The following is a 13,761-nucleotide window of genomic DNA, read 5'->3' on the forward strand; positions in this document are numbered from 1 at the left end:
TTGGGCTCTACGTCGGGACGTGCGTTGGCCTCTACGTCGGGACGTGCGTTGGCCTCTACGTCGGGATTTAGCTTACTTTCAGCTCTACGTCGGGACGTGTGTTGGGCTCTACGTCGGGATTTAGCTTACTTTTAGCTCTACGTCGGGACGTGCGTTGGGCTCTACGTCGGGACGTGCGTTGGGTTCTACGTCTGTAGTTAGCTTACTTTCAGCTCTACGTCGGGACGTGCGTTGGGCTCTACGTCGGGACGTGCGTTGGGCTCTACGTCGGGACGTGCGTTGGGCTCTACGTCGGGATTTAGCTTACTTTCAGCTCTACGTCGGGACGTGCGTTGGCCTCTAAGTCGGGACGTGCGTTGGCCTCTACGTCGGGACGTGCGTTGGCCTCTACGTCGGGATTTAACTTACTTTCAGCTCTACGTCGGGACGTGCGTTGGGTGCTACGTCGGGACGTGCGTTGGGCTCTACGTCGGGACGTGCGTTGGGCTCTACGTCTGTAGTTAGCTAACTTTCAGCTCTACGTCGGGACGTGCGTTGGGCTCTACGTCGGGACGTGCGTTGGGCTCTACGTCGGGACGTGCGTTGGGCTCTACGTCGGGACGTGCGTTGGGCTCTACGTCGGGACGTGCGTTGGGCTCTACGTCGGGATTTAGCTTACTTTCAGCTCTACGTCGGGACGTGCGTTGGCCTCTAGGTCGGGACGTGCGTTGGCCTCTAGGTCGGGACGTGCGTTGGCCTCTAGGTCGGGACGTGCGTTGGCCTCTACGTCGGGACGTGCGTTGGCCTCTACGTCGGGATTTAGCTTACTTTCAGCTCTACGTCGGGACGTGCGTTGGGCTCTACTTCGGGATTTAGCTAACTTTCAGGTCTACGTCGGGACGTGCGTTGGGCGCTACGTCGGGATGTGCGTTGGGCGCTACGTCGGGATTTAGCTTACTTTCAGCTCTACGTCGGGACGTGCTTTGGCCTCTACGTCGGGATGTGCGTTGTCCTCTACGTCGGGACGTGCGTTGGCCTCTAAGTCGGGACGTGCGTTGGCCTCTAAGTCGGGACGTGCGTTGGCCTCTACGTCGGGACGTGCGTTGGCCTCTACGTCGGGACGTGCGTTGGCCTCTACGTCGGGATTTAACTTACTTTCAGCTCTACGTCGGGACGTGCGTTGGGCGCTACGTCGGGACGTGCGTTGGGCTCTACGTCGGGACGTGCGTTGGGCTCTACGTCTCTAGTTAGCTAACTTTCTGCTCTACGTCGGGACGTGCGTTGGGCTCTACGTCTGTAGTTAGCTAACTTTCAGCTCTACGTCGGGACGTGCGTTGGGCGCTACGTTGGGACGTGCGTTGGGCTCTACGTCGGGACGTGCGTTGGGCTCTACGTCGGGACGTGCGTTGGGCTCTACGTCGGGATTTAGCTTACTTTCAGCTCTACGTCGGGACGTGCGTTGGCCTCTACTTCGGGACGTGCGTTGGCCTCTACGTCGGGACATGCGTTGGCCTCTACGTCGGGATTTAGCTTACTTTCAGCTCTACGTCGGGTCGTGCGTTGGGCTCTACGTCGGGACGTGCGTTGGGCTCTACGTCGGGACGTGCGTTGAGCTCTTCGTTGGGACACGCGTTGGGCTCTACGTCGGGACGCGCGTTGGGCTCTACGTCTGTAGTTAGCTAACTTTCAGCTCTACGTCGGGACGCGCGTTGGGCTCTTCGTCTGTAGTTAGCTAACTTTCAGCTCTACGTCGAGACGTGCGTTGGGCTCTACGTCTGTGGTTAGCTAACTTTCAGCTCTACGTCGGGACGTGCGTTGGGCGCTACGTCGGGACGTGCGTTGGGCGCTACGTCGGGATTTAGCTTACTTTCAGCTCTACGTCGGGACGTGCGTTGGGCTCTACGTCGGGACGTGCGTTGGGCTCTACGTCGGGACGTGCGTTGGGCTCTACGTCGGGACGTGCGTTGGGCTCTACGTCGGGATTTAGCTTACATTAAGCTCTACGTCGGGACGTGCGTTGGGCTCTACGTCGGGACGTGCGCTGGCTTCTACGTCGGGACGTGCGCTGGCTTCTACGTCGGGACGTGCGCTGGCCTCTACGTCGGGACGTGCGCTGGCCTCTACGTCGGGACGTGCGTTGGCCTCTACGTCGGGATTTAGCTTACTTTCAGCTCTACGTCGGGACGTGCTTTGGCCTGTACGTCGGGACGTGCGTTGGCCTCTACGTCGGGATTTAGCTTACTTTCAGCTCTACGTCGGGACGTGCGTTGGGCTCTACGTCGGGATTTAGCTTACTTTCAGCTCTACGTCGGGACGTGCGTTGGGCTCTACGTCGGGACGTGCGTTGGGCTCTACGTCGGGACGTGCGTTGGGCTCTACGTCGGGACGTGCGTTGGGCTCTACGTCGGGACGTGCGTTGGGCTCTACGTCTGTAGTTAGCTAACTTTCAGCTCTACGTCGGGACGTGCGTTGGTCTCTACGTCGGGACGTGCGTTGGGCTCTACGTCGGGATTTAGCTTACTTTCAGCTCTACGTCGGGACATGCGTTGGCCTCTACGTCGGGACGTGCGTTGGCCTCTACGTCGGGACGTGCTTTGGGCTCTACGTCGCCACGTGCGTTGGCCTCTAAAGTCGGGACGTGCGTTGGCCTCTACGTCGGGATTTAGCTTACTTTCAGCTCTACGTCGGGACGTGCGTTGGGCTCTACGTCGGGACGTGCGTTGGGCTCTACGTCGGGACGTGCGTTGGGCTCTACGTCTGTAGTTAGCTAACTTTCAGCTCTACGTCGGGACGTGCGTTGGGCTCTACATCTGTAGTTAGCTAACTTTCAGCTCTACGTCGGGACGTGCGTTGGGCTCTACGTCGGGACGTGCGTTGGGCTCTACGTCGGGACGTGCGTTGGGCTCTACGTCGGGATTTAGCTTACTTTCAGCTCTACGTCGGGACGTGCGTTGGCCTCTATGTCGGGACGTGCGTTGGCCTCTACGTCGGGACGTGCGTTGGCCTCTGCGTCGGGATTTAGCTTACTTTCAGCTCTACGTCGGGACGTGCGTTGGCCTCCACGTCGGGACGTGCGGTGGGCTCTACGTCGGGACGTGCGGTGGGCTCTACGTCGGGACGTGCGTTGGGCTCTACGTCGGGATTTAGCTTACTTTCAGCTCTACGTCGGGACGTGCGTTGGCCTCTACGTCGGGACGTGCGTTGGCCTCTACGTCGGGACGTGCGTTGGCCTCTACGTCGGGACGTGCGTTGGCCTCTACGTCGGGATTTAGCTTACTTTCAGCTCTACGTCGGGACGTGCGTTGGCCTCTACGTCGGGACGTGCGTTGGCCTCTACGTCGGGATTTAGCTTACTTTCAGCTCTACGTCGGGACGTGTGTTGGGCTCTACGTCGGGATTTAGCTTACTTTTAGCTCTACGTCGGGACGTGCGTTGGGCTCTACGTCGGGACGTGCGTTGGGCTCTACGTCTGTAGTTAGCTAACTTTCAGCTCTACGTCGGGACGTGCGTTGGGCTCTACGTCGGGACGTGCGTTGGGCTCTACGTCGGGATTTAGCTTACTTTCAGCTCTACGTCGGGACGTGCGTTGGCCTCTAAGTCGGGACGTGCGTTGGCCTCTAAGTCGGGACGTGCGTTGGCCTCTAAGTCGGGACGTGCGTTGGCCTCTAAGTCGGGACGTGCGTTGGCCTCAACGTCGGGACGTGCGTTGGCCTCTACGTCGGGATTTAACTTACTTTCAGCTCTACGTCGGGACGTGCGTTGGGCGCTACGTCGGGACGTGCGTTGGGCTCTACGTCGGGACGTGCGTTGGGCTCTACGTCGGGACGTGCGTTGGGCTCTACGTCGGGACGTGCGTTGGGCTCTACATCTGTAGTTAGCTAACTTTCAGCTCTACGTCGGGACGTGCGTTGGGCGCTACGTCGGGACGTGCGTTGGGCTCTACGTCGGGACGTGCGTTGGTCTCTACGTCGGGACGTGCGTTGGGCTCTACGTCGGGATTTAGCTTACTTTCAGCTCTACGTCGGGACGTGCGTTGGCCTCTACGTCGGGACGTGCGTTGGCCTCTACGTCGGGACGTGCGTTGGCCTCTAGGTCGGGACGTGCGTTGGCCTCTACGTCGGGACGTGCGTTGGCCTCTACGTCGGGATTTAGCTTACTTTCAGCTCTACGTCGGGACGTGCGTTGGGCGCTATGTCGGGACGTGCGTTGGGCGCAACGTCGGGATTTAGCTTACTTTCAGCTCTACGTCGGGACGTGCGGTGGGCTCTACGTCGGGACGTGCGGTGGGCTCTACATCGGGACGTGCGTTGGGCTCTACGTCGGGACGTGCGTTGGGCTCTACGTCGGGATTTAGCTTACTTTCAGCTCTACGTCGGGACGTGCGTTGCCTCTACGTCGGGACGTGCGTTGGGTTCTACGTCGGGATTTAGCTTACTTTCAGCTCTACGTCGGGACGTGCGTTGGCCTCTACGTCGGGACGTGCGTTGGCCTCTACGTCGGGATTTAGCTTACTTTCAGCTCTACGTCGGGATGTGTGTTGGGCTCTACTTCGGGATTTAGCTTACTTTCAGCTCTACGTCGGGACGTGCGTTGGCCTGTACGTCGGGACGTGCGTTGTCCTCTACGTCGGGACGTGCGTTGGCCTCTAAGTCAGGACGTGCGTTGGCCTCTACGTCGGGACGTGCGTTGGCCTCTACGTCGGGATTTAACTTACTTTCAGCTCTACGTCGGGACGTGCGTTGGGCGCTACGTCGGGACGTGCGTTGGCCTCTATGTCGGGACGTGCGTTGGCCTCTACGTCGGGTCGTGCGTTGGGCTCTACGTCGGGACGTGCGTTGGGCTCTACGTCTGTAGTTAGCTAACTTACTGCTCTACGTCGGGATGTGCGTTGGGCTCTACGTCTGTAGTTAGCTAACTTTCAGCTCTACGTCAGGACGTGCGTTGGGCGCTACGTCGGGACGTGCGTTGGGCTCTACGTCGGGACGTGCGTTGGGCTCTACGTCGGGACGTGCGTTGGGCTCTACGTCGGGACGTGCGTTGGGCTCTACGTCGGGACGTGCGTTGGGCTCTACGTCGGGATTTAGCTTACTTTAAGCTCTACGTCGGGACGTGCGTTGGCCTTTACTTCGGGACGTGCGTTGGCCTCTACGTCGGGACGTGCGTTGGCATCTACGTCGGGATTTAGCTTACTTTCAGCTCTACGTCGGGACGTGCGTTGGGCTCTACGTCGGGACGTGCGTTGAGCTCTACGTCGGGACACGCGTTGGGCTCTACGTCGGGACGCGCGTTGGGCTCTACGTCTGTAGTTAGCTAACTTTCAGCTCTACGTCGGGACGCGCGTTGGGCTCTTCGTCTGTAGTTAGCTAACTTTCACCTCTACGTCGGGACGTGCGTTGGGCTCTACGTCTGTAGTTAGCTAACTTTCAGCTCTACGTCGGGACGTGCGTTGGGCGCTACGTCGGGACGTGCGTTGGGCGCTACGTCGGGATTTAGCTTACTTTCAGCTCTACGTCGGGACGTGCGTTGGGCTCTACGTCGGGACGTGCGTTGGGCTCTACGTCGGGACGTGCGTTGGGCTCTACGTCGGGATTTAGCTTAATTTCAGCTCTACGTCGGGACGTGCGTTGGGCGCTACGTCGGGATTTAGCTTACTTTCAGCTCTACGTCGGGACGTGCGTTGGGCTCTACGTCGCGACGTGCGTTGGCCTCTACGTCTGTAGTTAGCTAACTTTCAGCTCTACGTCGGGACGTGCGTTGGGCTCTACGTCGGGATTTAGTTTACTTTCAGCTCTACGTCGGGACGTGCGTTGGGCTCTACGTCGGGACGTGTGTTGGGCTCTACGTCTGTAGTTAGCTAACTTCAAGCTGTACGTCGGGACGTGCGTTGGGCTCTACGTCGGGACGTGCGTTGGGCTCTACGTCGGGACGTGCGTTGGGCTCTACGTCAGGATTTAGCTAACTTTTAGCTCTACGTCGGGACATGCGTTGGGCTCTACGTCGGGACGTGCGTTGGGCTCTACGTCGGGATTTAGCTTACTTTCAGCTCTACGTTGGGACGTGCGTTGGCCTCTACGTCGGGATTTAGCTTACTTTCAGCTCTACGTCGGGACGTGCGTTGGGCTCTACGTCGGGACGTGCGTTGGGCTCTACGTCGGGACGTGCGTTGGGCTCTACGTCTGTTGTTAGCTAACTTTCAGCTCTACGTCGGGACGTGCGTTGGGCTCTAGGTCTGTAGTTAGCTAACTTTCAGCTCTACGTCGGGACGTGCGTTGGGCTCTACGTCGGGACGTGCGTTGGGCTCTACGTCGGGACGTGCGTTGGGCTCTACGTCGGGACGTGCGTTGGGCTCTACGTCGGGATTTAACTTACTTTCAGCTCTACGTCGGGACGTGCGTTGGCCTCTATGTCGGGACGTGCGTTGTCCTCTATGTCGGGACGTGCGTTGGCCTCTAAGTCGGGACGTGCGTTGACCTCTGCATCGGGACGTGCGTTGGCCTCTACATCGGGATTTAGCTTACTTTCAGCTCTACGTCGGGACGTGCGTTGGGCTCTACGTCGGGACGTGCGTTGGGCTCTACGTCGGGATTTAGCTTACTTTCAGCTCTACGTCGGGACGTGCGTTGGCCTCTACGTCGGGACGTGCGTTGGCCTCTACTTCGGGATTTAGCTTACTTTCAGCTCTACGTCGGGACGTGCGTTGGCCTCTACGTCGGGACGTGCGTTGGCCTCTACGTCGGGATTTAGCTTACTTTCAGCTCTACGTCGGGACGTGCGTTGGGCTCTACGTCGGGACGTGCGTTGGGCTCTATGTCTGTAGTTAGCTAACTTTCTGCTCTACGTCGGGACGTGCGTTGGGCTCTATGTCTGTAGTTAGCTAACTTTCAGCTCTACGTCGGGACGTGCGTTGGGCGCTACGTCGGGACGTGCGTTGGGCTCTACGTCGGGACGTGCATTGGGATCTACGTCGGGATTTAGCTTACTTTCAGCTCTACGTTGGGACGTGCGTTGGGCTCTACGTCGGGACGTGCTTTGGGCTCTACGTCGGGACGTGCGTTGGCCTCTACGTCGGGACGTGCGTTGGCCTCTACGTCGGGATTTAGCTTACTTTCAGCTCTACGTCGGGACGTGCGGTGGGCTCTACCTCGGGACGTGCGTTGGGCTCTACGTCTGTAGTTAGCTAACTTTCAGCTCTACGTCGGGACGAGCGTTGGGCTCTACGTTGGGACTTTCGTTGGGCTCTACGTCGGGACTTGCGTTGGGCTCTACGTCGGGACGTGCGTTGGGCTCTACATCTGTAGTTAGCTAACTTTCAGCTCTACGTCGGGACGTGCGTTGGGCTCTACGTCGGGACGTGCGTTGGGCTCTACGTCTGTAGTTAGCTAAGTTTCAGATCTACGTCGGGACGTGCGTTGGGCTCTACGTCGGGACGTGCGTTGGGCTCTACGTCGGGACGTGCGTTGGGCGCTACGTCGGGATTTAGCTTACTTTCAGCTCTACGTCGGGACGTGCGTTGGGCGCTACGTCGGGACGTGCGTTGGGCGCTACGTCGGGACGTGTGTTGGGCGCTGCTTCGGGACGTGCGTTGGGCGCTACGTCGGGATTTAGCTTACTTTCAGCTCTACGTCGGGACGTGCGTTGGGCTCTACGTCGGGACGTGCGTTGGGCTCTACGTCGGGACGTGCGTTGGGCTCTACGTCGGGACGTGCGTTGGGCTCTACGTCGGGATTTAGCTTACTTTCAGCTCTACGTCGGGACGTGCGTTGGCCTCTACGTCGGGACGTGCGTTGGCCTCTACGTCGGGATTTAGCTTACTTTCAGCTCTACGTCGGGACGTGCGTTGGCCTCTACGTCGGGATGTGCGTTGGCCTCTACGTTGGGATTTAGCTTACTTTCAGCTCTACGTCGGGACGTCCGTTTTTCCTCTACGTCGGGATTTAGCTTACTTTCAGCTCTACATCGGGACGTGCGTTGGGCTCTACGTCGGGACATGCGTTGGGCTCTACGTCAGGACGTGCGTTGGTCTCTACGTCTGTAGTTAGCTAACTTTCAGCTCTACGTCGGGACGTGCGTTGGGCTCTACGTCGGGACGTGCGTTGGGCTCTACGTCGGGATTTAGCTTACTTTCAGCTCTACGTCGGGACGTGCGTTGGGCTCTACGTCGGGACGTGCGTTGGGCTCTACGTCGGGACGTGCGTTGGACTCTACGTCGGGACACGCGTTGGGCTCTACGTCGGTACGCGCGTTGGGCTCTACGTCTGTAGTTAGCTAACTTTCAGCTCTACGTCGGGATGTGCGTTGGTCTCTACGTCTGTAGTTAGTTAACTTTCAGCTCTACGTCGGGACGTGCGTTGGGCGCTACGTCGGGACGTGCGTTGGGCGCTACGTCGGGATTTAGCTTACTTTCAGCTCTACGTCGGGACGTGCGTTGGGGTCTACGTCGGGACGTGCGTTGGGCTCTACGTAGGGATTTAACTTACTTTAAGCTCTACGTCGGGACGTGCGTTGGGCTCTACGTCGGGACGTGCGCTGGCCTGTACGTCGGGACGTGCGCTGGCCTCTACGTCGGGACGTGCGCTGGCCTCTACGTCGGGACGTGCGCTGGCTTCTACGTCGGGACGTGCGTTGGCCTCTACGTCGGGATTTAGCTTACTTTTAGCTCTACGTCGGGACGTGCCTTGGCCTGTACGTCGGGACGTGCGTTGGCCTCTACGTCGGGATTTAGCTTACTTTCAGCTCTACGTCGGGACGTGCGTTGGGCTCTACGTCGGGATTTAGCTTACTTTCAGCTCTACGTCGGGACGTGCGTTGGGCTCTACGTCGGGATTTAGCTTACTTTCAGCTCTACGTCGGGACGTGCGTTGGGCTCTACGTCGGGTCGTGCGTTGGGCTCTACGTCGGGACGTGCGTTGGGCTCTACGTCGGGACGTGCGTTGGGCTCTACGTCTGTAGTTAGCTAACTTTCAGCTCTACGTCGGGACGTGCGTTGGGCTCTACGTCGGGACGTGCGTTGGGCTCTACGTCGGGACGTGCGTTGGGCTCTACGTCGGGACGTGCGTTGGGCTCTACGTCGGGACGTGCGTTGGGCTCTACGTCGGGATTTAGCTAACTTTCAGCTCTACATCGGGACGTGCGTTGGGCTCCACGTCGGGACGTGCGTTCGCCTCTACGTCGCGGTTTAGCTTACTTTCAGCTCTATGTTGGGACGTGCGTTCGCCTCTACGTCGGGATTTAACTTACTTTCAGCTCTACGTCGGGACGTGCGTTGGGCTCTACGTCGGGACGTGCGTTGGGCTCTATGTCTGTAGTTAGCTAACTTTCAGCTCTACGTCGGGACGTGCGTTGGGCTCTATGTCTGTAGTTAGCTAATTTCAGCTCTACGTTGGGACGTGCGTTGGGCTCTATGTCTGTAGTTAGCTAACTTTCAGCTCTACGTCGGGACGTGCGTTGGGCGCTACGTCGGGACGTGCGTTGGGCTCTACGTCGGGACGTGCGTTGGGCTCTACGTCGGGACGTGCGTTGGGCTCTACGTCGGGACATGCGTTGGGCTCTACGTCGGGATTTAGCTTACTTTCAGCTCTACGTCGGGACGTGCGTTGGCCTCTACGTCGGGACGTGCGTTGGCCTCTACGTCGGGACGTGCGTTGGCCTCTACGTCGGGACGTGCGTTGGCCTCTACGTCGGGACGTGCGTTGGCCTCTACGTCGGGATTTAGCTTACTTTCAGCTCTACTTCGGGATGTGCGTTGGGCGCTACGTCGGGACGTGCGTTGGGCGCTAGTTCGGGACGTGCGTTGGGCGCTACGTCGGGATTTAGCTTACTTTCAGCTCTACGTCGGGACGTGCGTTGGGCTCTACGTCGGGACGTCCGTTGGGCTCTACGTCGGGACGTGCGTTGGCCTCTACGTCGGGATTTAGCTTACTTTCAGCTTTACGTCGGGACGTGCGTTGGGCTCTACGTCGGGACGTGCGTTGGGCTCTACGTCGGGATGTGCGTTGGCCTCTACGTCGGGATTTAGCTTACTTTCAGCTCTACGTCGGGACGTGCATTGGCCTCTACGTCGGGACGTGCGTTGTCCTCTACGTCGGGATTTAGCTTACTTTCAGCTCTATTCGGGACGTGCGTTGGCCTGTACGTCGGGACGTGCGTTGGCCTCTACGTCGGGATTTAGCTTACTTTCAGCTCTACGTCGGGACGTGCGTTGGGCTCTACGTCTGGAAGTGTGTTGGGCTCTACGTCGGGATTTAGCTTACTTTAAGCTCTACGTCGGGACGTGCGTTGGGCTCTACGTCGGGACGTGCGCTGGCCTCTACGTCGGGACGTGCGCTGGCCTTAACGTCGGGACATGCTTTGGGCTCTACGTCGGGACGTGCGTTGGGCTCTACGTCGGGATTTAGCTTACTTTCAGCTCTACGTCGGGACGTGCGTTGGGCTCTACGTCGGGACGTGCGTTGGCCTCTACGTCGGGATTTAGCTTACTTTCAGCTCTACGTCGGGACGTGCGTTGGGCGCTACGTCGGGACGTGCGTTGGGCGCTACGTCGGGTTGTGCGTTGGGCGCTACGTCGGGACGTCTGTTGGGCGCTACTTCGGGACGTGCGTTGGCGCTACGTCGGGATTTAGCTTACTTTCAGCTCTACGTCGGGACGTGCGTTGGGCTCTATGTCGGGACGTGCGTTGGGCTCTACGTCGGGACGTGCGTTGGGCTCTACGTCGGGACGTGCGTTGGGCTCTACGTCGGGATTTAGCTTACTTTCAGCTCTACGTCGGGACGTGCGTTGGCCTCTGCGTCGGGATTTAGCTTACTTTCAGCTCTACGTCGGGACGTGCGTTGGGCTCTACGTCGGGACGTGCGTTGGGCGCTACGTCGGGATTTAACTTACTTTCAGCTCTACGTCGGGACGTGCGTTGGGCTCTACGTCGGGATTTAGCTTACTTTCAGCTCTACGTCGGGACGTGCGTTGGCCTCTACTTCGGGACGTGCGTTGGCCTCTACGTCGGGACGTGCGTTGGCCTCTACGTCGGGATTTAGCTTACTTTCAGCTCTACGTCGGGACGTGCGTTGGGCTCTACGTCGGGACGTGCGTTGGGCGCTACGTCGGGACGTGCGTTGGGCGCTACGTCGGGACGTGCGTTGGGCGCTACGTCGGGACGTGCGTTGGGCGCTACGTTGGATTTAGCTTACTTTCAGCTCTACGTCGGGACGTGCGTTGGGCTCTACGTCGGGACTTGCGTTGGGCTCTACGTCGGGACGTGCGTTGGCCTCTACGTCGGGACGTGCGTTGGCCTCTACGTCGGGATTTAGCTTACATTCAGCTCTACGTCGGGACGTGCGTTGGGCTCTATGTCGGGACGTGCGTTGGGCGCTACGTCGGGATTTAACTTACTTTCAGCTCTACGTCGGGACATGCGTTGGGCTCTACGTCGGGACGTGCGTTGGGCGCTACGTTGGATTTAGCTTACTTTCAGCTCTACGTCGGGACGTGCGTTGGGCTCTACGTCGGGACTTGCGTTGGGCTCTACGTCGGGACTTGCGTTGGGCTCTACGTCGGGACGTGCGTTGGCCTCTACGTCGGGACGTGCGTTGGCCTCTACGTCGGGATTTAGCTTACTTTCAGCTCTACGTCGGGACGTGCGTTGGGCTCTACGTCGGGACGTGCGTTGGGCGCTACGTCGGGATTTAACTTACTTTCAGCTCTACGTCGGGACGTGCGTTGGGCTCTACGTCGGGACATGCGTTGGGCTCTACGTCGGGACGTGCGTTGCTCTCTACGTCTGTAGTTAGCTAACTTTCAGCTCTACGTCGGGACGTGCGTTGGGCTCTACGTCGGGACGTGCGTTGGGCTCTACGTCGGGACGTGCGTTGGGCTCTACGTCGGGACGTGCGTTGGGCTCTACGTCGGGATTTAGCTTGCTTTCAGCTCTACGTCGGGACGAACGTTGGGCTCTACGTCGGGACGTGCGTTGGGCTCTACGTCGGGACGTGCGTTGGGCTCTACGTCGGGACGTGCGTTGGGCTGTATGTCGGGACGTGCGTTGGGCTCTACGTCGGGATTTAGCTTACTTTCACCTCTACGTCGGGACGTGCGTTGGCCTCTACGTCGGGACGTGCGTTGGCCTCTAGGTCGGGACGTGCGTTGGCCTCTACGTCGGGACGTGCGTTGGCCTCTACGTCGGGATTTAGCTTACTTTCAGCTCTACGTCGGGACGTGTGTTGGGCTCTACTTCGGGATTTAGCTTACTTTCAGCTCTACGTCGGGACGTGCGTTGGGCTCTATGTCGGGACGTGCATTGGGCTCTACGTCTGTAGTTAGCTAACTTTCAGATCTACGTCGGGACGTGCGTTGGGCGCTACGTCGGGATTTAGCTTACTTTCAGCTCTACGTCGGGACGTGCGTTGGGCGCTACGTCGGGACGTGCGTTGGGCGCTACGTCGGGTTGTGCGTTGGGCGCTACGTCGGGACGTCTGTTGGGCGCTACTTCGGGACGTGCGTTGGGCGCTACGTCGGGATTTAGCTTACTTTCAGCTCTACGTCGGGACGTGCGTTGGGCTCTATGTCGGGACGTGCGTTGGGCTCTACGTCGGGACGTGCGTTGGGCTCTACGTCGGGACGTGCGTTGGGCTCTACGTCGGGATTTAGCTTACTTTCAGCTCTACGTCGGGACGTGCGTTGGCCTCTGCGTCGGGATTTAGCTTACTTTCAGCTCTACGTCGGGACGTGCGTTGGGCTCTACGTCGGGACGTGCGTTGGGCGCTACGTCGGGATTTAACTTACTTTCAGCTCTACGTCGGGACGTGCGTTGGGCTCTACGTCGGGATTTAGCTTACTTTCAGCTCTACGTCGGGACGTGCGTTGGCCTCTACTTCGGGACGTGCGTTGGCCTCTACGTCGGGACGTGCGTTGGCCTCTACGTCGGGATTTAGCTTACTTTCAGCTCTACGTCGGGACGTGCGTTGGGCTCTACGTCGGGACGTGCGTTGGGCGCTACGTCGGGACGTGCGTTGGGCGCTACGTCGGGACGTGCGTTGGGCGCTACGTCGGGACGTGCGTTGGGCGCTACGTTGGATTTAGCTTACTTTCAGCTCTACGTCGGGACGTGCGTTGGGCTCTACGTCGGGACTTGCGTTGGGCTCTACGTCGGGACGTGCGTTGGCCTCTACGTCGGGACGTGCGTTGGCCTCTACGTCGGGATTTAGCTTACTTTCAGCTCTACGTCGGGACGTGCGTTGGGCTCTACGTCGGGACGTGCGTTGGGCGCTACGTCGGGATTTAACTTACTTTCAGCTCTACGTCGGGACGTGCGTTGGGCTCTACGTCGGGACGTGCGTTGGGCGCTACGTTGGATTTAGCTTACTTTCAGCTCTACGTCGGGACGTGCGTTGGGCTCTACGTCGGGACTTGCGTTGGGCTCTACGTCGGGACTTGCGTTGGGCTCTACGTCGGGACGTGCGTTGGCCTCTACGTCGGGACGTGCGTTGGCCTCTACGTCGGGATTTAGCTTACTTTCAGCTCTACGTCGGGACGTGCGTTGGGCTCTACGTCGGGACGTGCGTTGGGCGCTACGTCGGGATTTAACTTACTTTCAGCTCTACGTCGGGACGTGCGTTGGGCTCTACGTCGGGACATGCGTTGGGCTCTACGTCGGGACGTGCGTTGCTCTCTACGTCTGTAGTTAGCTAACTTTCAGCTCTACGTCGGGACGTGCGTTGGGCTCTACGTCGGGACGTGCGTTGGGCTCTACGTCGGGACGTGCGTTGGGCTCTACGTCGGGACGTGCGTTGGGC

The sequence above is a fragment of the Leptosomus discolor genome, chromosome 25 (genome assembly GCF_034619465.1).
Source record: "Leptosomus discolor isolate bLepDis1 chromosome 25, bLepDis1.hap2, whole genome shotgun sequence".
In the NCBI taxonomy this organism is placed as follows: domain Eukaryota; kingdom Metazoa; phylum Chordata; class Aves; order Leptosomiformes; family Leptosomidae; genus Leptosomus; species Leptosomus discolor.